Here is a 26842-nt window from a genome sequence, read left to right on the forward strand (position 1 = left end):
TTGCAACAGCCAGATACCAGTACTAAAAGAGTACTAGAACTAATTGAGATATTTGGTCAAGTAGCAGGATTTAAACTGAACAAACAGAAAACGAAAGTGTTGGACAAAAATTTAACATTGGTTGAAAAAGAGAAGTTTCAGAATGAAACAGGTTTAGTAATAACGAAAAAAGTAAAGTACCTGGGGGTAAACTTAACATCTAAGAATGTGAATCTATTTAAGGACAACTATGAAAAATGCTGGACAGAGGTAAAGAAAGATCTAGAAATATGGTCAAGGTTGAGACTTTCATTGTTAGGCCGAATTGCTGTTATTAAGATGAATGTATTGCCTAGAATGTTGTTTTTATTCCAGACGTTGCAGATCTTGGATAAGATGGACTGTTTCAAGAAGTGGCAGAAAGATATATCCAAATTTGTCTGGCAGGGCAAAAAGCCCAGAATAAAATTTAAGATTTTAACTGATGCAAAAGATAGAGGGGGGGTTTGCCCTGCCGGACTTAAGACTCTACTATGAATCGGCGGCTTTTTGCTGGCTGAAACAGTGGCTACTTCTTGAGAACCCAGACATTCTGGATCTGGAAGGGTTTGACAATAGATTTGGCTGGCATGCATACATATGGTATGATAAGGTAAAACTGCATAAAGGTTTCAAAAACCATATTGTTAGGAAAGCATTGTATAACGTTTGGATGCGGTATAAAGATTTATTGGAAAGTAAAACCCCCAGGTGGTTGTCACCAATGGAAGCTAAAGAGGTGAAAAAACTTAATATGGAGTCCAAATGGCCAAAATACTGTGAAATCTTAGAACAAGATGGAGAAAAAGTTAAATTACAGAGTTATGAGAAATTAAAGTCCAAAGTACGAAATTGGTTGCATTACCTTCAGATAAATGAGATATTTTAAACAGGACAGGAAAATAGGCTTCCAGATGGAGAGGTCAAAATTAGAAACAGAATTGCTAGAACCCAATACTAAGAATTTGTCGAGAATGTATAATTTGCTGTTGAAATGGAACACACAGGATGAAACGGTGAAATCAGCTATGATAAAATGGGCACAAGATATTGGTCATAACATTATGTTTGCTGACTGGGAACAGTTGTGGACCACCGGTATTAAATTCACGGCATGTAACGCCTTAAGAGAAAACATTATGAAAATGATGTACAGGTGGTACATGACCCCAGTCAAGCTTGCAAAAATTTATCATTCGCCCAATAACAAATGTTGGAAATGTAATGAGACTGAAGGTACCTTTTACCACCTTTGGTGGACCTGCCCGAGGATAAAAGCATTTTGGGAAATGATCTATAATGAAATCAAGAAGGTTCTTAAATGGACCTTCCCTAAAAAACCTGAGGCTTTTCTCCTGGGCATCGTCGGCCAATCGGTGAAAAGGAAGGATAGGACGTTTTTTATGTATGCGACCACAGCAGCAAGGATTCTTCTAGCAAAGTATTGGAAGACACAACAACTACCTACACTGGAAGAATGGCAAACGAAGGTGATTGACTATATGGGACTGGCCGAGATGACTGGCAGAATCCGTGACCAGGGGAAAGAGACAGTGGAAGAAGACTGGAAGAAATTTAAAGTGTATCTTAGAACTTGTTGTAAAATTCAGGAGTGTTAAAATGTCAAGGGGTTGGGAAACAGAGAATTGCAGCTGTAATTAACAAATTTAAGAAATTTTAAAAGAAACTAAATTGAATAATTAGACTGAGGAGTTGCTGAAGAAGTACAAAACAAGGATGCAGAAAGGGGAAGGTATGGGGAAGTCCGAGAAATAAGGTTATGAAAAAATGGTTATGAAATTATACATGTTTATATGTTTGTATGTTTGTGTATTGTGTATTGTCTGTCTTTATTTTGTGTTTGGAAAATTAATAAAAAATTATTTAAAAATGGAAAAAAAAAAAGATAAGGAAAGTACCGGTAATCCTTTACTGCAAAAATAAAAATTAGAACCATAGAATTGTAGAATTGGAAGGGATCACGGTTAAACCTTTGTTGTTGTTGTTTAGGCATTTAGTCGTGTCCGACTCTTCATGACCCCATGGACCAGTGCACGCCAGGCACTCCTGTCTTCCACTGCCTCCCGCAGTTTGGTCAAACTCATGCTGGTAGCTTCGCGAACACTGTCCAACCATCTCGTCCTCTGTTGTCCCCTTCTCCTTGTGCCCTCCATCTTTCCCAGCATCAGGGTCTTTTCCAGGGAGTCTTCTCTTCTCATGAGGTGGCCAAAGTATTGGAGCCCCAGCTTCAGGATCTGTCCTTCCAGTGAGCACTCAGGACTGATTTCCTTAAGGTTAACCCTTACATGATCACTAAACATCCACTAGATTTCACTTGATTTCAAAAGTGGCTCAAAGCTCAAAGATGATATAGTAATTAACAGGGAAACAGAATAAACAATTGTATGAATGAGGCCTAACTCTCACTGATTTCAACACGGTTTTCTTCCAAATGTGCTGAGCTTTGCATCTGTGTACTTCCATTGCTTGCATGCTTACTCAATACATAATATCTACTGAATGTACTGAGACTGACTGCCAGGTAAGGACTGTAGCCTTAGATGTCCTAAATGTCTGGCTAGTTCTTAGCTGTTATTATTTGTTACATCTGAGTCCTGCCCTTTCCCCAGTGATGCCATTCTAACACCCCAACAATTCTTTGAGGTAGGCTATCCTGGGATACTGTGACTCGCCAAAGCAAAAACTCAGAAATCTTTGAATTTAGGATTGCTGATGTTCTAATGCAATGCATTTTTTGATAACATCGCCCAACTTGCCATACATCCAGGTTTTCCAGGACATTTTGCCGATTCAGCAAAAATCCGCTCGGATGCCATTTTAGCAGCCAGATTCCCTGAGCTGGTGGCTTGGCTCGGGGGCGGCTCGGGGGCCAGTTAAACGGCCTCCATGGGCCGCTTCTGGCTCATGGGCCTTAGGTTGCCTACCCCTGGTCTAATCTCTGTGTGCACAAATCAGAATGAATGCTCAGTAAAGAGATGGTCTGGAAGCTCCCCCCAATTCCTTCTCTCGCTCATTGACAAGAGTTTGAGGGAGGGTGTTGACAAGCTGAAATAGATCCAGAGGAGGGTGAAAAAGACTGTCAGTGGTCCAAATGTATGCACACCATACATTTAATGCACACTCCCCAAAGAAACATGGGAACTATAGTTTCAGGGTGCTGGGAATTGTTTCAGGGTGCTGGGAATTGTAGCTCTGAGGGGGTAAGCCTTCAGGATTATTTTTTTTGGGGGGGTGCTTTAAGTGTTTCGTGTGTAAGCAGGCAAAGTCCTCTGAGGAAGGTTGAAGGAGAAGAAGAGTTTGGATTTGATATCCTGCTTTATCACTACCCTAAGGAGCCTCAAAGCGGCTAACATTCTCCTTTCCCTTCCTCCCCCACAACACTCTGTGAGGTGAGTGGGGCTGAGAGACTTAAGAGAAGTGTGACTAGCCCAAGGTCACCCAGCAGCTGCATGTGGAGGAGCGGAGATGCGAACCCAGTTCACCAGATTACAAGACTACCACTCTTAACCACTACACCACACGGGCTCTCAGTATGGAGTTGGGTGTTTGGAGAAGAGACAGTTAAGAGGTGATAGGTTTTTGTTTTTAAGTTCTGACACATAGATGAGGGAGCAAGTTAGTTTGGGACCTTAGTCAATGGGTTCAAATTACAAGACAGGGGATTTTGATGGAACATTAAGAAGAGCTTCCTGATTATATGAGCTGTGCAGCATTGGAACTGGCTGTCCCAGAAAGTAATGGATGTTCCTGCATTGGAAGTGTTTATGAAGAGGCTAAGTGGCCATCTCTGGGGGATGCTATAGCAATGAATTTTTTTAGTTGCAAAGGGAAAAAATAGGCTTAAAAAACGAGGATAATTCCTGGATGCCAAGATTCAAGTTTGGGGTGCAAGTACTCTTTGGTGAGGAAACCCCAGCAGAGATCTAAAATCACAAAACATGCAGTAAAGCAAAGCATAGAAATATAGATCTTTAAAATATACCGTACTAAGTTCCAAAACCCCCCACTTGCGTAAGCATAGAAAGAGACCACACGTTTGGTAAGTTAAAAATGATTTACTTACAAACTCTCCAAAGGTCAGATTCATGTGCTTTTCCATACAGCAGTCAGAAAAAGTTGCACAGGCAGTAAAACTTGGCTTAGTTACAGTGGTGAAAGTTCCTAAATTATGGGTATAGGAAGACAAGAATAGCTTGTAAGAGCTATGTGGATAAGTTGCAGCAACCAGCCTAGCCTCTTCACCGAGGCTGAGTTTTTCTGGTAGACTCAGGGGGAACAAAGCCTTGATTACCTAGTCCCTCCCAAGGTGAGCTAAGCCAGTCAGGACAGCTTACTCTATGCTTTTAACCATCTCATCCTGCATTATTTAACTTCAGCATGTTGGTTATATGAGACTGGTTATCCTACAACATGAATCTCCAGTAACTGGCACTCAGAGGCATACTATCACCAGGGGAAGTAGAACATAGCCACTGTGTCTGTTGATAGGTTTATCCCCCATTAAGTTGTGTAATCCTCTTTGGACGAGATCAGGGTTCCCACCAGTGGTATACAAACTTAATTCAAGTCCTACCAAAATAGCTAAAATGTGTAAGACAAAAACAAATCTGTGCTGGAGGTGTGGTAAAACAGAGGGGACACTTATACAGTGGTACCTCGGGTTACATACGCTTCAGGTTACATACGCTTCAAGTTACAGACTCCGCTAACCCAGAAATAGTACCTCGGGTTAAGAACTTTGCTTCAGGATGAGAACAGAAATCGTGCTCCGGCGGCGCGGCAGCAGCAAGAGGCCCCATTAGCTAAAGTGGTGCTTCAGGTTAAGAATAGTTTCAGGTTAAGAACGGACCTTCAGAACGAATTAAGTACTTAACCCAAGACACCACTGTACATGTTTGGTGGACTTGAGAAAAAACCAAAAGCTTCTGGAACACAGTATATGACGAGCTTAAAAAAAGTTTAAGTATAACTTTATGAAAAATACAGAAGCTTTTCTACTAGGGATAACGGACGCAGGTATAGCAAGAGAAGATCAGAAAATATTCTTCTATGCCACAGGAGCGGCAAGGATCCTAACTGCTAAAAACTGGGGGAAAAGAAATTGTGCCAGCAAAAAAGGAATGGCAAGACAAACTGTTAGGGTATATTGAACTGGTTAGATTAACATGGGCAATTAGAGATCACACTAGACAAGAGTTTCAAAAAGCACGGGGGAAATGCAGAATACTTCACAAAACAGTGCCCTAAAATACATACCTGGACTTGTTTTGATTAATGTCTGCAGGAGACTTTGTGGATATTTAAGTTATAATTAGAAAAATCTTAATAATTATTCATAAAGGAAACAGTTTATAAGAAGTAAATGAGGAGGCCAGATACAGGATAAAGGAAGTCTTTTATTTGGTTGGTTGTATTGTTGTATGTTATGCTTGTTGTATGTTATGTTCACGTTTAATGAGGGTGGATTTCTGTATTGGGGTGGGGTGGCGGTTTATGTTATGTTGTAAATAAAATTTCCAATAATGTTTTTTTAAAAAAAACTTAATTCAAGTGGTTTGTGGTATAGCTGCAAATATACCATTGAAAACCATACCGTAGTTTGCAGTGTGTTGCAGTTGCTATTGTTATAAGAAAAAAATTGGGGTTGGCGTTTACAGCCAAACTTCCAAATCCATCAAGGGGTTCAGTGTCCTCCATGATCAGTGAGAGAAGAATGGAGGCAGGAACCAGATCTTTATCTTCTGTTGCATCAGAGTCTGCCCACCGCATCCTTGCAAGGAGGTGAAGACCCAGAACAGAAGTGTGTAAAAACTTTTATTTTATTATATTTATATAATCTTTATTTGGTTTTACATATTTAAGTTTACAGTCATACCACAACACATCCGAAAATACAAGATTCTCCCGAATCTCTAGACTTCCCACCTTCCCTTCTAGGGGGTTCTGTTAGTAAACCTTTTCTGCTGCTTCTTTTTAAAAATAATCCAATTTTTTTTATAACTCCATTGTATCCATAGTGTTATTGCGGTCCTGCTAATGTTTTCAGCTGCTTACAGTGGTTTTTAAGGTAAATTGTAATTTCCCCCCATTCCTTATTAAAGTTTTGGTCTTCCTGGTTCCTGAGTTTTCCGGTCAGTTTTCCTGTTTTGGCATAATCCAATAGCTTCATTTGCCATTCCTCTCTGGTAGCTGTGGTCGGATACAATTTTTAAAGACTTTAGAAATTGCCCAACCCGTTAGCCAAAGACCACCTACAAGTATCATACCAGCATCACAGAAAGAGCTACAGAAATATGAGTGTGGCTTGTTGTCTCCTGTCCAATCAAGATACCTGATCATTCTTGCTGACTGCCTTATCTTGGCTAGTCTAGGTCATTCTTTTGAAATGGTAAATACCCCAGTCCTTGAATCTATTGTCACAGACCATGTGAAAAGTGTTAAATAGTGGCGTTAGTTACAACTGTAATGGTTTCCTTATATACAGCACTACACGTAATGGTTCAATTAGGCACAAAGCATATCGGTTACATTTCACATACTTCCATTAGACCAACAGTGTTACATGTCCAACAACATAGTCCTTTAAATACGGTCTACTGGCCTTGTGGATTTCCTGGGTGGAGAGTTCAACAGCTTCTGAGGCCACGGCCTCCTCAGTGGCTTTCTGCAGCGTGAGGTCTGGCTTGGCGAGGAGATGCCATTGCAGACGGATGTCCCGGACCCCGCAGACGATTTGATCCATCAGGGCATCATCTAAGTCTCGGAACTCGCAGTGCATTGCAGCCTGTCAGAGGGCAGCGGTGTAGTTGTTGATTGACTCCCCCTCTGCCTGGTTCCGGTGGTAGAACGCATGGCGGGCAGCAATCTTGGACGGCTTTGGGGCGTAGTGGTTGTGGAGCTTCTCTTGAATCGTGTCCCAATGTGCTGCCTGGACTGCTAGAGGCGTAACCAATGCTTGGGCCGTCGCGAACACTTCGGGGCCACAAAGGCTGAGGAGAGGCCCTGCTTCTGCTCTACAAACCCTCTTGTCAGCTCATTTGCTTGGAGGTAGCAGTCAAACTGAGCGAGGTAGGAGTCCCATGATTCAGAGGCTGGCGCAAACGGCAGTAGAGGCACGAGTGAAGCCATGGTTCCGATGCCGACATGGAGGCGATGGATGGAACACAGTGCTCTAGCCAGAACAGTCAGCTCTGAATTGGTTCTGCTCCGTGATTTCGCTCAGTGTTTCAGCTCCATGATTCAGCTCATCTCAGAGGGTGGCCACATCTGGCTGTGCTCTGTTGTCCATCGATCCCACCTTCATCGCCAGTGTTAAGTTGTGGGCGAACATAGCAGACGACACAGTGATTTCTCCAGAGCAGCTCTTTATTGTAAGCTGGACAGAACTGAACAGCAAACAGCTCAGCCGGCCTGCTTTTATAGGCAGCCGGCTGTCAACATTGTAACCCAGGGTTTCCCGCCTAAAATAACTGACGTGGACCTGAGTGAAAACTACATACACAATACTGCTGGTGGCCAGGGTGAGAACTGCAATACATAACAAAAAGTTTATCTCCTTACAGGATTTGAAGGCTTTTGCAAGTGAAAATAACTATTAGGAATGGATTCCCCCCCCCCCCAAGGTACTTCCATCTGTTGCGGAGAAAATATTTGAGATGGCTTTGGGATTGCTTTGGGAACTCAAATAAAGCATCTATTTCTTGTGGGGAGTGTTTCCTGTTATTTGAAGGGTGAAGGATTGGTTTTCTGTGGAGTGTGTCCAGGGCCGGATTTATGTTTGATGAGGCCCTAAGACAGGCATAGGCAAATAGTCCTCCAGATGTTTTTGGGACTACAATTCCCATCATCCCTGACCACTGGTCCTGCTAGCTAGGGATCATGAGAGTTGTAAGCCAAAAACATCTGGATGGCCAAGTTTGTCTATGCCTGCCTAAGCTCCTGAAGGTAATGGGGCCCTTTATATGTCCAGCTGTCCTTTGTCAACAACAAATTGTTGTTGTTTTTTGTGTTGAATATATGCTATATGGCAGGGGTCTGCAACCTTTAAGACAAAAAGAGCTACTTGGACCCGTTTCCGAAGGAAAAAAAAAACCTGGGAGCCACAAAACCATTGCGACATTTAAAACAAATATATCTCCGGAGCCGCGATCTGACAGCAGGCAGGAAGGTGACGTCGGGACGGTGCGTGACTAACGCACGCACCACTCCATGCAACGTCACAGCCAGTACAGCGCCCACCACAGTGGGGAGTGCGGGGCGCACAATGCGCCTCCTCCCCTCGCTAGTATCCGCCCCAGAGCCGCAGCAAAGATGTAAAAGAGCCACATGCGGCTCCGGAGCCGCGGGTTGCAGACCCCTGCTATATGGAAATTCCTAGGAGCCTACACAACACAAAACACTGTTGCTGTATGTAAGGTAAAGGTAAAGGGACCCCTGACCATTAGGTCCAGTCGTGACTGACTCTGGGGTTGCGGCGCTCATCTCGTTTTATTGGCCGAGGGAGCCGGTGTACAGCTTCCGGGTCATGTGGCCAGCATGACTAAGCTGCTTCTGGCGAACCAGAGCAGCGCACGGAAACACCGTTTACCTTCCCGCCGGGAAGACCACCAGAAATTCTCAAGTAGCCCATAGGGGGGAAAGTTTTGGGACCACTGGAGTAGATAACCTTTTATGTATGTATGCATTTTATTTATTAAATTTGTCTTTATTTATTAAATTTGTCTACCACCCTTCATCTGTATATCTCAGGGTGGTTCACAGCATAAAAATACAAGACAAAAACAGAAAAATATATAATAAAATATATAATAAAATATAATATATATATATATAAAATATATAATAAAAACACAAAACAATAACTCCCCCACACTTTTAGGTGCCTTCTAACAATACAAATCAGAGTGTGTAACAGGCATGCTGTCAGCCTTGATCATTGTTTATTACCGGTACTTAGGAGTTTTATGGCTAGCCTGCGTCCAATGATACTGCAGTCCTTGCCATGACCACAATAGACAATTGAGGATCAAAGTAACAGAGGGATAACCAGGTATTAAGCAGTGACTCTGATCCTGTTGTCAGTAGCAGTAACAACCTGTTGCATGGCGCTTTTTATCTGAGGAACGGCATTGCTCAGTCTTTAGCCAATTAAAATAATCCTTAAATGGAGCTCGTGAGTAAAGAGGAAGCAATTTGAGGTGGCAGCAAGTTCAGGAAGCCAAAGCCTTCCCGGTCACATGTTCCAGAGCTCCATTTTCCATTTGTCAGCTGGAAAAAGGACCAGAAGGAATACAGTCGACTCCTGTGGCTTTTGCATACTAAAGGTTTCCTCATTTATCTCCTTCATAGAAGGGAATGCCTTTTCTAAGATGGTACATGTCTATGACTCTATGATCATCATGCCGGAGTCCAAAAGCATGTGCTATCCTGCAGTATCCTGCCCTTGCATAACTCCATTTTATCAAGTTTCTTCTTTCTTTGGCAATCACTTGTAACTGAGTAAGATTGTCTTCCATAAACACGATTTTAACAATGGGTCCGTAAGTGGCTGTGGCAGCCAATTCTGGATCCACACATCCTTCCACAGTGGAGACATTGGTTCCCGGTGGGAGTTGATCACTGTGAGGGTTTGCCAAGCGTGCCTTCCTCTTAGCACATTTCTCCCTTGCGTCCTGAGTTCGAGTATCTTCAAAGCCCATGACACTTTTGGTAAAGACTGTTCTCCAACTAGAGTGCTCTCAGGCCAGTGTTTCCCAGTTGTTGGTGTTTATACTACATTTTCAAGATTTGCCTTGAGAGTCTTTAAACCTCTTTTGTTGACCACCAGCATTATGCTTTCCATTTTTAAGTTTGGAATAAAATAGTTGCTTTGGAAAACAATAATCAGGCATCTGCACAACATGACCAACGAAGTTGATGTTGAAGAATATGTTAGTAATATTAATGTGAGGTATTGGGAACATGTTTATGTACTGCATATGCAAATTATTATCAGCTCAGCAGGCTAGCTCAGTTGGTTAGAGTGCACTGCTGGTAACGCCAAGGTTGCAGGTTTGATCCCTGTAAGGAGGTTGGACTTAGATGCTCCTCAGCGTCCCTCCCAACTTTATCATTGTGTGTAAACAAAAGTGTGCTTGTATTTCCTATTGTTTTATGCAGATGTTTGCAAAGCTATGCATGTCGTGAATCCATTCATTCATTTAATCAGCTAAGTCTTCTCTAAGAGAACACTTAAATATATTCATTAAATGGTATCTGGCATTCTATCACTTAAATAATAGGTGGCATAAACTGCAGATACAAATGAAGCCAAACTTACCTGCTCATCTGTAATACATTGTCTAGGATGGGGCATCTGTGGGTGGGGGACTCCAACTCACAATATCTCCAGCCAGCGTGGCCAATGGGCAGGGATTATGGGAGTTGTAGTTCAACAAATATCTGGAAGGTCACAGATTCCTTGTACCTAGTCTAGGAAGTCTTTCAGAATCATATCACATGATATAATCCACTGGAAATATCTTTAAGGCATGGCTCTGTCTCTCAGCTGCCCATCCTGTTTTTAGATTCTAGTTCACGCCCCTCAGCTTTGGCCTTCCTCGTTCGAACTAACAGACAGTTGGGGGGGGGCACCCATTTGCCCTTTGGCACAGAGCCACTTCCTTTGTTACCTTAGGTAAAGGTAAAGGGACCCCTGACCATTAGGTCCAGTCATGACCGATTCTGGGGTTGCGGCGCTCATCTCACTTTATTGGCCGAGGGAGCCAGCGTACAGCTTCCAGGTCATGTGGCCAGCATGACTAAGCCACTTCTGGCAAACCAGAGCAGCGCACGGAAATGCCGTTTACCTTCCCGCCGGAGCAGTATCTATTTATCTACTTGCACTCTGACGTGCTTTCGAACTGCTAGGTTGGCAGGAGCTGGGACCGAGCATCGGGAGCTCACCCTATCGCGGGGATTCAAACCAACGACTTTCTGATCGGCGAGCCCTAGGCTCTGTGGTTTAACCCACAGCGCCACCCACGTCCCCTTAAGGACCTATAATTAGGGGGGCCATTACTAAGAAACTTGGAGGAGCGCAGAAAGAAGAAATGTTATGGTGCCTCTGCCTCGGCACAACCGGACGCCTTCATCTGCCCCAGCTGCAGCAAAACATGTCTCTCCCACATTGGTCTCTATAGCCACAGCAGGCGCTGCAACCCTTCCAACCGTTTGACATCACACCCAAAGGCTCACTCCTCCATTGTCTCCCGAGACAGACCATGTCTGGCTACTCCGGCAATTGGATCCTTGCTGAGTCTAAGAATTAGAAGAAACTTCGGTATGCAGCCTACCCCAGCGTCCAAAACTCACAGCAATGTGAAACAGCACATTTCTCAGATACTGCTTTCAGCTCAAAATAGGCAGGAAAACACTTCTGTTATCTACTGTAGGTAATATCTGGGTATTTTGGGAAGCTGGAGTGATGTTTTAAATGGCCCATTTAAAAACCCTGCTAATGTATTAACTTGTGTACATTGCTTTTGTAAATATGCAATAGACATTTACCATTCTTTTTTATATTTGTTGTCATCTTGCCAAAAACACTTGTAATATTATAGACAATGTACAAAAATTGGAATTAATCCGAGAAAAAGGCTTTATTGACATGTGTGAATGAAAATATTATAAAGGAACCGAGGGAGGAGGGGATTCAAGTAATTCCCATACGGTGGATTCAATACTGATAGTGTATATAGTTGTTTTAAATGTTTTATTGTATGCTTTTTTTAAAAAAATGTAATGTTTTTGTGAAAATTAATAAAAATATTGTACGAAAAAAAAGAGCACATAAAAACACATTTGCCTTGATGAAATATGCAAAACACAGGCTTTGTCCCCTCCTGGTCCTTTGCTAAGCTATGCATGTTGTGAATCCATTCATTCATTTAATCGGCTAAGTCTTCTTTAAATGGGAGAGAGCACTCAAATAAAGAAGGGATGTGGGTGGCACTGTGGTCTAAACTACTGAGCCTCTTGGGCTTGCTGATTGGAAGGTCAGTGGTTCAAATCCCCAACTGTCTGTGGACAAACACTGGCTCCCTCGGCCTGAAAGTGAGATGAGCACTGCACCTCCATAGTCGCCTTTGGACTTCACCAATCAGCGGTCCTTTACCTTTTACCTTTACCTTCTTTATAGGCACAACCCCTCTTGATTCCTGGGCGCGGGGCCTTTGCCTAAGGATGCTCTGGTGCCTCCCTTAGCCTGAGCACTTTGACCAATGTGCTCCACCTGCACTTTCCTTCTGCTCACCCAGAATTATGTGGGTGAGTGGGTGCCAGTCTAGCCATGCAAGGTCCTGCTGGAGTGGAAAGCAGGTCTCTTGATGTAATAGTGAATAGCAGCTGGTGCTTATAAACAGCCTGAAAGACCGGCCTTCCTAACTTGCAGTGGTCCTTGGGGTGACCTTTCCCAGTCAATAATTTGCCGTTCTCAGGCTCATGCAAAACCAGGCATAGGCAAACTCGGCCCTCCAGATGTTTTGGGACTACAACTCCCATCATCCCTAGCTAAGAGGACCAGTGGTCAGGGATGATGGGAACTGTAGTCCAAAAACATCTGGAGGGCCGAGTTTGCCTATGCCTGTGCAAAACCCATCGCTCGCCCTCATTCTTTTCCTCCCAAAGAGGAGATGGAAGGAATCCAGGACTCACAACTTTGGTTGTGCCATGTCCTCCTGGGCACCAGAGAGAAATCCCGATTCTCTCTACCTTTTCCAGATGGGCAGGGTATAAATAAATCGTTATTATATATTATATTATATTATATTATATTATATTATATTATATTATATTATATTATATTATATTATATTATATTATATTATATTATATTATATTACATTATATTATATTCCCCTTCCCATATTTTCTGACCTAAATACTTTCCCTGTTCTATTCGAGTGATGAAATAGATACTTGATCCCTGCCAACTAGGTTCCTACAGGACGGGTTCTTGCTTAACATGAGAGGCAATGTGGCAATGGATTCCCAGCCCTGAGCCAGCTCTCTTCTTTGCTGAGCTGACCTCGCTTTGCAATGCAGATGGGTATCCAGAAAGGCAAACACGGGATAAGATCAGGATCCACCCTAGCTGCATGTTCAGTCCACTGGCTGTGGTTAGCTGTAACGCTGATGATTTATTTAAACTGCGGAACTCACTCCCACAGGAGGCAGTGAGGCTCCCAAGGGCTACCAGGCACAATGGCGGTGCTCTGCGCCGCAGCTGGAGGCAGGATTGCTTCTGAAAGGCAGTGGCTGTAAAGTGCAGGAGGGGAGAGAGCTCAGATCCTGCTTGCGGGTTTCCCACAAGCATCTGTCTGGCCGCTGTGAAAACAGGGTGCTGGACTAGATGGGCTATTGACCTGATTGAACAGGTGCTTCTTATGTACTTATAGAGCACCAATTCAGGTATACGGTGCCCTGCAGGTAAACATGAACTAAAAAGAGTTATAGCCAGTGCTTTTCTTTCTTTTCTCTTTTTCTCTTTTATTCTTTTTTATTATTATTAACATACATACATACATAGACATTTACACAATACACATACATAAAACACCACCTTATTTTCATAACATAAAACATACCTACATTACTCTATATAATACCTACTTAGACAGTGGTACCTCGGGTTAAGTACTTAATTCGTTCCGGAGGTCCGTTCTTAACCTGAAACTGTTCTTAACCTGAAGCACCACTTTAGCTAATGGGGCCTCCTGCTGCCGCCGAGCCGCCGGAGCACGATTTCTGTTCTCATCCTGAAGCAAAGTTCTTAACCTGAAGCACTATTTCTGGGTTAGCAGAGTCTGTAACCTGAAGCGTATGTAACCCGAGGTACCACTGTACTGTACATATCAACATGCCTACACACCTACCCCACACGGACACCCACCAAGTGACTTGACTTCCAGCCGTTCTTGTTACGTTACTTTATTTTTCCAACTAGCTTAAACACATTTGCTTTTCTTTCTGGGGGGACGCAGGGGTATGCATACCCCTCAACATACCCAATACGTTTCCAGGCACAATTCAAAGTGTTGGTGCTGATCATTAAAGCCCTAAACGGCCTCGGCCCAGTATACCTGAAGGAGCGTCTCCACCCCCATCCTTCTACCCGGACACTGAGGTCCAGCTCCGAGGGCCTTCTGGTGGTTCCCTCACTGCGAAAAAAGTGAGGTAACAGGGACCAGGCAGAGGGTCTTCTTGGTAGTGGCACCTGCCCTGTGGAACACCGTCCCATCAGATGTCAAAGAAATAAACAACTACCTGACATTTAGAAGACATCTGAAGGCAGGCCTGTTTAGGGAAGTTTTCAATGACTGATGTTTTAATGTATTTTTAATCTCTTCTTGGAAGCTGCCCAGAGTGGCTGGGGAAATCCAGCCATTATCACCACCACCACCATCATTTTGTGAATCTAAGTTTGGCCTCATTGAGGGGCAGTATTTCAATATGAGTAGGAAAATGAGAGTACCCCTAAACATTTTTTAAGGAAAAAAAGCACTGGTTACAGCTTTGATGGTGGTCAAGGAAGCGGAGAAGAAAAAGAGACTAGGGTCACCCCCGCATCATACTTTTAAAGCATTTTTGCACCATCTTGGTAGTAATGGCTTCCACTGAAGAATCCTGGGAACTGTAGTTTGTGGTGTAGTGGTTAAGAGCGGTAGTCACGTAGTCTGGGTAACCGGGTTCGCGTCTCCGCTCCTCCACATGCAGCTGCTGGGTGACCTTGGGCCAGTCACACTTCTATGAAGTCTCTCAGCCCCACTCACCTCACAGAGTGTTTGTTGTGGGGGAGGAAGGGAAAGGAGAATGTTAGCCACTTTGAGACTCCTGAAGGGGAGTGAAAGGCGGGATATCAAATCCAAACTCTTCTCTTCTAAGGGTGCTCGGAATTGTGGCTCTGCCTTAACAAACTATGGGAGCCTTTGGTGGGAGTCATCACTGCTCAAGTGCTAAGAGAGTGCCTTAAATGTATAGGGCGGATGTGATCTAGGTTAGCAAGGGATAAAAGTTATATATCTGAACCTCATGGGTGATTGGGAATTCAACAAGTTTGTATCAGCTGTTCTTTGTTTCATAGATCACTTTAGTTTTCTTCACTGCTGTATATATTGGCCAGTTCTGCATTTCAGGTGGAAAGAGCCTAAATAAAGCACTGTTTGTTCAAAGACATATCATCTCATCAAAGTAGCCAAGTGGTGAAGTACTTATCCAGTCAGCGAATTTCACAATAGTTGAATGCAGAAGAACTAATTGCTCAAACATTGTTCATGTGTCTTGCTGCTGTTATTTACCGTATTTTTCCGTGTATAACATGCCCCCGTGTATATGATGCACCCTTTTTGAGGGGACTCAAAATTAAGAAAATGCACTATGCACTATCCGTGTGTAAGACGACCCCTTATTTTAAACTTCAAAAATTTAGGAAAAAATATAGTCTTATACACAGAAAAATACAGTAATTTAATTTTATTTTTTATCACAGACGGTTATGCAAACTGTTTCACAATGTTATTTCAATCCTCTTCACAGGAAATCTTTCTTTATCAAACAAAACTAGGTAGATAGAATGCAAAAGATATAACTTCAGTGGCTCAGTTATACAAAGTACCAGATATGAAAGGAAGGCAACAAAACTGCCCGTAATCAAATTGTTGCGTAATGAAGCATTAATCACCGTGGTACCTAATATGAAAGGAAGGGAATGTTAAAGTGCTTTGTAATGATTTCTTCAGCATGAATCACTGTGGTGCTGAATATGGCCAAGAATGGCATTGTAATGACCGGACACCAAAGAAGGCCTGCACTCACCACAGTACTAAAGCAAAGATGAACATGCCCTCCTCACGATGTCTGAATCCATGGGGCCGGATTTAGGTTTGATGAGGCCCTAAGCTACTGAAGGTAATGGGGCCCTTTGTATGTCCAGCTGTCCTTTGTCAACAACAAATTGTTGCTGCTTTTTTGTGTTGAATATATGCTATATGGTAATTCATAGGAGCCTACACAACACAAAACACTGTTGCTGTATGTAGGTTTTATTTTATTTGTTTTTTATCTTATATTTTGGAAATATACATCTTCTTTTTCCCTTTAATTTTTTTGGGGCCCCCAAGAGAGTGGGGCCCTAAGCTATAGCTTGTTTAGCTTATATGTAAATCCGGCATTGGGTGTATTCAACAAGGGGCGTGTACACATTGTCAGTTCACAGCACAAGCAAGACCATCGTTTTTCTCAGTTCGGATCAAAGCTGGTTTGGGGAAAAGTGCGTCGAAACACAGCATTCCGTAAGAAAACAAAAGGATAGGTGCAGGATAGATATGAATTGTGGATTAGGCGGTGTGTACATTGCTTCCGAAACCAGTGGCGGAAGGACACCGGTTGCAGAGCTGCACAACAGCCTTTGTCATTGTGCAAGCAGAAAGACTTCCACGAGTACAACAGGACTTCTCCTCCCTCTGCTCTTCCCCTAAACTTCTTCAACATCTGATCTGGGTTTCCCCGCAACCATCTGGAGCAGATTGGGAGGTGATGTGGTGGGCACATGTGGAAGGAAAAGGGATGGGAAGTTCCATTGCACAAGCGGAAATTGTTTGCCCCACACAGCAAACTTTTTCAGCAGACGGCCAGTCCACCGTCCCTCAGACCTTGTGGTGGGCTAGACTATATTTTGAAAAAAAAAAAAAAAAATGAACGAATTCCTATGCCCCACAAATAACACAGAGAGGCATTTTAAATAAAAGCACACATTCTACTCATGTAAAAGCACCAGGCAGGCCCCACAAATAACCCAGAGATGCATTTTAAATCAAAGGACACATGTTACTCATGTAAAAACACACTGATTCCTGGACCATCCGCGGGCTGGATTTAGAAGGCAATTGGGCCAGCTCCGGCCCCCGGGCCTTAGTTTGCCTACCCATGACTTAGCTGGTCCCAGCCCATTGGCACCAAGGGGACAACCAGAAACTCCAGCAGGCCAAACTCGGCTTAGCATGGAGATGAAGGGAAATGAAACTACCACTGGAATCATAGAACTGTAGAATTGAAAGGGACCACGTGGGTCATCTAGCCCAACCCCTTGCAACGCAGAAATTTTTCACCCAAGGTGAGGCTCGAACCCACAGCCGAGAGCAGGCTTCCTCAAACTCATCCCTCCAGATGTTTTGGTCTACAATCCCATGATCCCTAGCTAGCAGGACCAGTGGTCAGGCATGATGGGAACTGTAGTCTCAAAACATCTGGAGGGCTGAGTTTGAGGAAGCTTGGCCCATAGATTAAAATTTCCATGCTCTACTGACTGAGCTATCCCAGGAATGCGGTGGGGGAAATTCCAGGGTTTTTGTTCAGAAGGCAAAAAATGGGTGTCCGAACACATGTACTTTTAATTGTAAAACCTTTACTGTAGGATGGTACCAACTTCTGTACAGAGGAAGAGTCTTTTTGAAGAGGTCGTTTTGCGTAGCAAATTATTCTTTAGGCAGTGGATCCAGGTCAGAAGCAGAGGCCGCCCCCTGAGAGTATAGAGAAGTTTGTAATTTCCTTAATCATCATCTTCTTCTTCTTCTTCTCCTCCTCCTCCTCCCTTTCCTTATTCTTCCCTTTTTCTATTTTTCTTTTTAACATGAGTGTGATTTTTATTGTCTTTTATGATGAAAACTTTTAATAAAAATCAATTTTAAAAAAGAAGCATAGAATACCCCCTCAGTACACATAAAGAGCCCTGTCCCTGGGCAGGTGATGCCTGTGATAAATTGAGATTCCTGAATTGCAGGGGGGTTGGATTAGATGACATTTTCGGTCCCTTCCCGCTCTACAATTCCATGCTTCTATGAAACCTTATCCTGCTGAATGTATTCCTCTCAGACATGCAGCTGATAACGAAAACATGGCAGCCTAGCCTGGAGAAAAGTTTGGTGTCCCTTAACACTTTCTCGTAAACATTATTCCTTGTTGGAGTGGCTAAGTAACCCCGCTTAATCCATGGTCCACTTTTCTCCATATTTACCTCCCTAAAACCCATCCTGATCCCCTCCAGGTTTCACTTGCTACATCACAGGCTCCTCCCATTTCCCCACCCAATCACCTTGTTGCCCCGAAAGCACCATCAGGTTAATGGTAGGGCTGATAGGTGTGGCCAACCGCAGTGATACAGCAGGTGTATGCAGCATCCTGATCCCATCTCGGGATGCTATTTTCAAGGCTGGGCGGGGCTGGGCTCCGGTGATATAAGTCCCAGAGCACAGAGGGAGGGAGCAGGATAGTTCTGTCACTCCAAGGCAGAGTCAGCAGAGGGAAGCAGAACTTCTTCTCCTCTTCCTGCTCTCAGAGGCCTCTCAAGATGAACTGTGGAAGTCCTGGGCGATGGCCCTTCTGTGGCATGACTTCTGCGGCCATCTTCCTGGTTCTGTGTCTCCACCTGCAAGGTATGGTTTGGTGGGGCTCGAGGGCTTATTGTCATTCAGACATCATCAATGCAAACCCTCCAGGTGTCCCTATTTTCCAGGGACAGTCCCGGAATTAAAGAAGCCGTCCCGGTTTCTGATTTGATCCGGGAATGCCCCGCTTTTCCTTAAAGGTAAAGGTAAAGGGACCCCTGACCATTAGGTCCAGTCGTGACCGACTCTGGGGTTGCGGCGCTCATCTCGCTTTATTGGCCAAGGGAGTTGGCATACAGCTTCCAGGTCATGTGGCCAGCATGACTAAGCCGCTTCTGGCGAACCAGAGCAGCGCACGGAAACGCCGTTTACCTTCCCACCGGAGCGGTACCTATTTATCTACTTGCACTTTTGATGTGCTTTTGAAGTGCTAGGTTGGCAGGAACAGGGACCGAGCACCCTGTCATGGGGATTCGAACCGCCGACCTTCTGATCGGAAAATCCTAGGCTCTGTAGTTTAACCCACAGCGCCACCCTCATCCTTTTCCTTAGGATGTCCCTATTTTCATTGGAGAAATGTTGGAGGGTATGGAATAGGGCATCCCCAGGGGTCCCGTCCCCCCCCCCGGAACTCAGTTCCAGTACCTTTCAGGTGGGCGCCATTGCCATTATGAGAGAACAAGGGAGGCTTTCGTGGTGAGTTCCGGCACCTCTTTTTCTGTAAAAATAGCAGAGAAATGTTGGAGGGTACATAAATCCCTAATAGTCCCTCAATCTATCTTCTGAGCACCAGTTGCTGGAAACCACAGAAGGAAAGTGGGCTCTTGTGCTCAGGTCCAGCTTGGCGGTTTCCCACGGGCATCTGGGCGGCCATTGTGAGAAGAGAATGTTGGTCCTGCAGGGTCTTCCTAGGTTCTTAACCTGACTCCTTTGCTATTTGGGGTGCCCATGTTTTAGATTTGCTAAGTTGCCAAGGCATTTTGGGCATCGGGGGTGAGGCAGGCAATGAGCTTTTGGCTCAGCCGAAAGAGGATTTTCAGGCTGTGTCAATCCTTGGTCATCAGGCTCCCCTGTAAGTGCAGGAAGCCAGGGAGACTGTCTGCTATAGACAGCAGTATGTTATGTGTGTATAAAAGTGTCAACTGACACCAGGTGATTAGCGGGAGAGTGGTTCTGCCCATCTGTCAACTTGGCCCTAGAGATGCTTGAGATTGAACCCGGGACTTTTTGCATTCAAGGCATGAGCTCTGCCACTGAGCAACAACCCTTCTCACGATGGCTTAGTTGCTTGGAGCATGGTGCCGGTAACTCCAAGGTTGCAGGTTCGATCCCCATTTGGGGCAGCTGCATATTCCTGCATTGCAAGGGGTTTGACTAGACTTCCAACTCTACAATTCTATGATTCTGTTATTCTTTTGGGCTTTAACTGAAGCACAGAAAGCCAGGAAGTGTCTCAGACTGCTGTGCGTGATTATTCTCTTTTTAAAAATCTCTTTTCTTAAAAAAACAACCCATGCTGATTTCTTTAAAAGGCTTCACTTAAAAACAGCAATAAACAGCTGTCAGTAGCATTGGTAGAAAGTCTCCTTCGCCTCCTGTACTTACAAGGAAGCCCAGCTGACGGTGTCAGGTGGTTTTCAAGAAACACAAGCACCCAGTGAAGCTACAGAGTGTAGACCCCTGGAAAGAGGATTTGCAGTATGGTAAAAAAAGGGACGTTCACAAACCTCTGCTCCATTTCAAAAGTAAGGTTACCACAACAAAAAGCTCTCATCGTACCCTGCACATGAGAATTTGACCCAATTTCTACCCTCCCCTTTGATAATTTTTGAATGCAATTTCTTTTCTCGCTAATGGATGGGGAATGATAGCAGGGGAATGTGGAAGGAAATTTGCAGCACTGCTCCAATTGCAAAAAAACGAGAGCTGGTCCACCCCTAGGGAATGGCATGGCACCGTGGCTTAAAGTGGGAGTAAGAAGAAGAAGATCCAATATTCGTTGATTTATTTGCCCACTGTTTATAGCAGTGTTTTTCAACCTTTTTTGGGCAAAGGCACACTTGTTTCATGACAAAAATCACGAGGCACACCACCACTGTGTGCGGAGAGGGAGATGTTAGAGCCCCGCTGCTCTCTATGGGGAATTGGATGAGAGCAGACCGCCTGTCCGCTCTCATTCGATCCCATCCAATCTGATCCCCACCCAGGACGGATGGAAAATAGGGTGGACACAGTCCGGCGCCCGCCTAGTGGGCGAAAATTTGACTTTTTTTAATTAAAAAAAATCTTTTGAATTTTTCAATTTTTCCCACGGCACACCAGGCAACATCTCGCGGCACACTAGTGTGCCGCGGAACAGTGGTTGAAAAACACTGGTTTATAGAACTTTTACCACCATTTAAGGGTGGTTTACAAAGTGGTTAACAGCATAAAATCATACGCTAGTAATCAAACAAACAAGAATCAGCTTGCACACCTAGAGCAGACAGAATGAAATGGGAGATAAGATGTAAATGCAGGTGGAGAGAAGACTAGAATCTTGAGAGTGGATGGTGGGAATGCAATATTGCCAATGCAGATCATTTCTTCCCTTTTCATTTTTCCTAGTCTTGTTCTCCCCCCTTCTCCCATGTTTGCCTTTATTGCGATTATTGCCAGCACTTGACCTGGATCATGTTAACACGATGCTCTTGGCCTGCCCCTTGCCTGGGGCGAATGTCCTATAGGAGAGATGAGTCCGTCCCTAGTGATGAAAGCCATGCTTTTGTTTTATTACTTATAGATTAGGAAAATGGTTTGTGGCTGGGAGCCAGAATTCCTGGGTAATGTTCCAAATGCACTCAGCGCTTGGGAATGAGAGGCAGTATCGAGTATCAAATTCATGGGCGTGCCTGGTGCGGTGATTAGCAGTTGCGACACTGGAGGATAAGGCGTGAATTATTCTAAATTCAGATCAAGGCTGGTTTGTGCAGAGGAAATGCATCCAACGCAGCTTTTCAGAAGAAAGGACAGGATAGATCTAGATGGTGGCTAATGGCTTCCAAAACCAGCCATGGGAGCATAGTGGATGCATAGTTGCTGGAAATCGCAAGAATGCTCTTCTGCTTTTATCCCACTTATGGGTTTCCCACAGGCACCCGGTTGGCGACTGTGAGAACAGGATGCTGAATTAGATGGGTGATTGGCCTGATCCAGCAGACACTTATTGAGTCAATTTCCATAAATGTATCCTGCAGAATGTCTCCAGTCACTGCACTGTAAAGCAGTGCTCCTTGCGCAGGTGCAAAATTGGCATTCAACACCTCTACTGTGCTTGCAAGTGTGCTACAAATGCAGGCTTGCGCTCATACGATACATTTGTATGTACAGTGGTACCTCAGGTTACATACGCTTCAGGTTACATACGCTTCAGGTTACAGACTCCGCTAACCCAGAAATAGTACCTCGGGGGTTAAGAACTTTGCTTCAGGATGAGAACAGAAATCGTGCTCCAGCAGCATGGCGGCAGCAGGAGGCCCCATTAGCTAAAGTGGTGCTTCAGGTTAAGAACAGTTTCAGGTTAAGAACAGACCTCCAGAACGAATTAAGTTCTTAACTCGAGGTACCACTGTACTATATACACTAACAGAGCAAATGTCTCAAATAACTCCCACTGCCTCTTCTCACTTTGCATTATCCGAGGCTGCGTACACATTGCCATTTACTCTGGCTCCGGCACTCTCCCACTGCTGGCTTTTGAATTTGTAAACGCACATTACCCACGACGCAGAGATACCTTGTGGTTTCTCGACAAATACTGCCATTTGATGCATTCCTCCTCAAACCAGCCTCAGCCCAAAAAGGAAAACTTAAGGCACATTTACTTCGCTGTTAAACGTTGGTGTGTACGTTTGAGCCATTGCACGTGGGCAGACAACAGCTTCATCAATAGGGGTATCTGGGGTTACAGTGGTGGGAAAACCAAAAGGATGATGTGCATTGGAAAAAGACACTCCCAGCCTCTCTCTCTGGTGTGTACAGCACTGTGCGATTGCAACTTGAAATGGAGCGGGGCCAAATGATCTTGCTGCATTTAAAGCCACTGATGTGCATGTCCATTATTGTTCCAATAATATTTTTGCTGCCGGGTGTGACACAGGAAGTGATAGAGGAGGGATGAGCAACATGCAGCCCTCCAGATTAGGGCTCCCCCCCCAGCTGGAACTCACCCAAACTCAGTTCCGGCACCTCTCAGGTGGGCGCCGTTGCCATGAAAAGGAGAAGAAGGGAGGTGTTCATGGAGAGTTCCGGCACCTCTTTTATCTAGGAAAAAATAGCACGGCTCCAGATATTTCTGGAGGACAACTCCCATCATCCCTGACCATCAGCTATATATGCTGGCGGGACTGATGGGAATTGGGAGTTCAACTATGTTTGGAGGAGAGGCACAGATCTGCGATGAAGGAGCTAGGTGTCCTGATTCCTCTTTAATGGAAAGCATGGTGCCCTTGTTCCAGAGAGATTTGCTCTTGTCAACATTCCCACAGAAGGGCCCACCCCACCCCTTTCCCAGTTGCCCCTCCCTGACACACACAGAGCGTGTGAACTGAAAGCAAGTGTCCTCAATAAGCCTTTGTTTGCTTGCAGTCTGTGTTCTCCACACCCCTAGACTTCTATGCCACCCACGGGTTATGGTACCCAGCCTACACCTCCCATCTTAGCAAACTGCTTTCCTGCCTTCCCTCCTTGTGCTTCCAAGAATCTCGTCATCCATCAGAGGCTTCACTCAGCACAAGCTGAAACTGATTTTAAAGATCCTCGTGACTTGCCATGGAAAGAATGATTCTCCAATGTGAGCCTGGTAATTAAGGTGCTTGACAGCATTCCTGAGTGCCTTCCTTTCAACTCCATTAAGATGTAAAAAACGAGGGCTGTCATTCAGTTGAAGCGATTTTGTGTTGAGTCAATTTTACTGCATCCCGATTGCTGAACTGAGGGACAGCCTAGACTTCTTTTAAATTTTAAAAACCAAACGAAAACAGCAGTGCCTGGTGGACCTGATTGGATGGAAGGCAGGAAGGTCAACAATAGAGGGAGCCAGAGCCAATGACAGGCAAGTCTTGTCCCAGTCTTTCTCCCTTCTGAGTTTACAAGAGCAACACTAACTTAGGAGGAGGAAACTGACAGGTATGGACCGGTTGTAAGAAGGCTGTCAAATGGGAGCTGGCACACAGACAATGGTGGAGCAATATACCCTTTTGTCGTAATGGACTAGCTACCACTGTAAACAAGTGCACCTTTTAAAAAAGCAAAAGCAAGCAATTGTTTAACTGACCCAATTAAATCTGCATAATAGTTGCACACATGGGCAAAACAAATTCTGGGAGCTGCTGTTAAGGGTGCTGAGAGTTATTAGAAAAACCCCTACAGTATTTCCCTCGCAGAGCTACCATCTCTAGAGTTCCCACGTGAAGAGAGATTTATTGTTAAACTGCTCGGGGAACCTGCGCGGGTAACGGAGTGTCTCAGCTCCCTTAACAAACTACAGCTCCTAGAATTCTTTGGGGGAAGCCACGACTGCTTAAAGTGGTATCGCAGTGCTTTAAATGTTTGGTGCAAAGGCAGAGATCCTTGGTCCACCTAGCTTCCCATTGCTGTATCCTCTAACACAGCGGTGGCCAACTCTCAAGAGACTGTGATCTACTCACAGAGTTAAAAACTGGCAGTGATCCAGTGATCTACCCCCTTTTTTGGGGTTCAGGTCAAAATTGTTGAGCTTTTTAGGGAGGACGAAAGCCCTTTTTTTGGGGGGGTGGTGCTGCAGCAGTTTTTTTAGGGAAGCCAAAGTTGTTTCCCTTCTTTGGGGGGAGCCAATGAACTACCAGTGATCTACCACAGACGTCCAGATCTTGATCTACCTGTTGAACGTGCCTGCTCTAACAGACTCCAGGATTTAAACAGGGGGCTTGCTGAGTTCGTCCACCAGAAGTTATTGAAGACTGAGCACCTGGGCAGCGGCTCTACCACAGAACCACATAGTGGGTTAGGCCTGGCCCTTCCCCTCTTCTCTCTTGCCATTGTACCGTTCTGTATCAGTGCCCCCTGAGCCTCCACACCTTTGACTGCACTGGCAGACCAAAGGCAACAGGACAGGTTGTCGTGGCAAGTCCCAGAATGCCATGGTACTATTCCTGTAACCAGCCACTTTGTCTCTTTCTAGGCTCAGCCTCCAGATGCATCGAAGGGTCGTCCGCGGAAGACCTGCAGCCCTTGCCTCCTGGGGTCCAGCGGAACTCTCTGCCCAGCGGCCTCATGCAACCCGATGTTTCGTCAATGGGGCGAAGAGATTGCATTCCTGATGGAGGAGACACCCGGATAGTGGGTGGCAGCCCTGCGACCTTTGGGGGACAGGCAGGGGGGTCTTCTACAACTGGCCCCAGTTCACCAGGGGCGAGCCCCTTCCAATCTGGCAAGCCAAGCCGGCCTGGGCTGTTGGGGTCTATATTTGGAGGGACGCTCCCTCCTCCGTTATGGGCACCAAATGTGAAACCTGGCATGCCAGGTTATGGGGCTGGCGGTGGGTCATATGGCTATGGCCCTGGTTATAACAGCCAGGGTTTCCCCCGCCCAGTGTGGAAGAGACCTGGGTTCCCTTACATACCGACTGCTGAGGAGCGGGGTGGAGGCTACATCCCAATACGAAACGAGCCACCTAGGCTATATCCATACGGCGGCGGTGGAGCAGCAGCAGGGGGATCGACTTACAGCGGCGGGTCTGTAGCATACGGGCCGAGGGGCACATATGACGGCAGCTATGGGCCCGTCCCTGCAAGTGTGCAGCCAGGTGGACAGCGAGACAGTGGGGACAAAGGAAACCCTTGCACTCAAAACTGTTAGGGCGAAAGGCTGGTCCACATCCTGGGAACTTGAGGCAGGGTGGGTGGAATGTCAGCTCAACTCTTCTGAGAGGAGTATGTGTTCTTAGGCTGTGTTTTCCCCCCAAATTTTAGGACCCCTACCCTTAAAAAATAAAATAAAACACATTCAAAAGACACGGTTATGAGTCCTCCTGACCAAGGAGTTTTCAGAACTTTTGCCTAACAAATATGCTCCAAACTGCCATAGAACTACAAGAGTTTTCTGGAAGAATCAGAGATGGAAGGGACCCCCAAGGGTCAACTAGCCCAAGGCAGGAATCTCAACCAAAGCATCCATGGCAGATGGCCGTCCAGCCTCTGCTTAAAAACCTCCAAGGAAGGAGAGTCCATCTCCTCTCAAGGGAGTCTCTTCCACTGTCAAACAGCTCTTACTGTCAGAAAGCTCTTCCTGACGTTTGGTCGGAATCTCCTTTCTTGTAAACTTGAATCCATTGGTTTGGGTCTTACCCTCCAGAGCAGGAGAAATAAGCTTGCTCCATCGTCCATGGGACAACCCTTCAGATGATTTGAAGATGGCTATCATATCTCCTCTCAGTCTCCTCTTTTCTAGGCTAAACATACCCAGCTCCCTCAACCGTTCCTCATAAGGCTTGGTTCCCAGACCCTTGATCATCTTGGTTGCCCTCCCATGGCCATCCAGTTTCAAATTTGTAGGGTAGCTGTTTCCCAATCAATGCCCCCTTGCTTCTTCCATTAGGAAACCCTCCCTTCTCAACCCCCCTTGGTAGCCCAGATCCCAACGCAAAATCACTTGCTCTCAGCTTGCTGGTGTCACAAGTCTGTCCCAGTCCCCCATGTCAGAAACAGTGGCTTAGTAGGTTAAAGTATGTCATATGGATTGACTTGTCCAGTCAGGCGCCAAAACCCTTTGCTCAAGCAATAGTTGCTAGCTTGTCGCTTGTCGCTTGATTAAGAACCAGTTTACATGACCCAGTTGGGCAGGTTTTGTCTGTGCCAACATAAGTGAAGCCGACGGCCATCTTGGATCAAGCCTGCATAGCGTAGTGCAGCCCTGAGGGGAGTTAAACCTGCCTGAGATGGCAAAATCAAAGGGGCCGTTTGTATCAAAATTGTTTTATAGTTGCTTGTGATGTCAGCCTGATTGTTTTGTGCATCTCTCTCTCTCTTTGAAGCAGAATGTATTAAAGAACCTCTGCCACCTCTTGTCACCTGCTTTTGTTATGTACCATTATGTCACTTGGAAGCAAAGCCCTTTTTTTTGTATTCTCGTCGGGCCAAAATGCTTGTATTAAAATCCTATGTACTGTAATGCCATCTAATGGTCTTATTTTGGAACAGATTCCGGGCCTCTGAGCAAATCCCCCTCTGGGGCCATCTTGCTAGTTTGGGGAGAGGGGTAGAAAAGAGTGGGAACGAAAAGGCAATGTATGAAAGGAGTCTAACAGCATTCAGCAGATCTGGAGTTTTGAACTAAGTCGCCTTCCCAATCTGAGGTGGAAATCAATA

The 26842-nt window shown here is 45.0% G+C and overlaps 2 long non-coding RNA genes across 2 annotated transcripts; one reads left to right on the top strand and one right to left on the bottom strand.

The window, feature by feature from the left end:
- Positions 1-4074: 4074 nt before the first annotated feature.
- Positions 4075-22561, bottom strand: LOC310702119. Its single transcript, XR_014523261.1, has 3 exons — positions 20832-22561; positions 20064-20473; positions 4075-4200 (listed from the first exon to the last, which is right to left on the bottom strand). It is a non-coding gene; the product is annotated as an uncharacterized lncRNA (long non-coding RNA).
- On the top strand, positions 16722-26645 carry LOC310702044. The gene is made up of 2 exons (XR_014523156.1): positions 16722-18506; positions 24658-26645. It is a non-coding gene; the product is annotated as an uncharacterized lncRNA (long non-coding RNA).
- Positions 26646-26842: the final 197 nt, after the last annotated feature.

This window comes from Podarcis liolepis (assembly GCF_965112155.1).
Source record: "Podarcis liolepis genome assembly, chromosome: 2".
NCBI classification, from domain to species: Eukaryota; Metazoa; Chordata; class Lepidosauria; order Squamata; family Lacertidae; genus Podarcis; species Podarcis liolepis.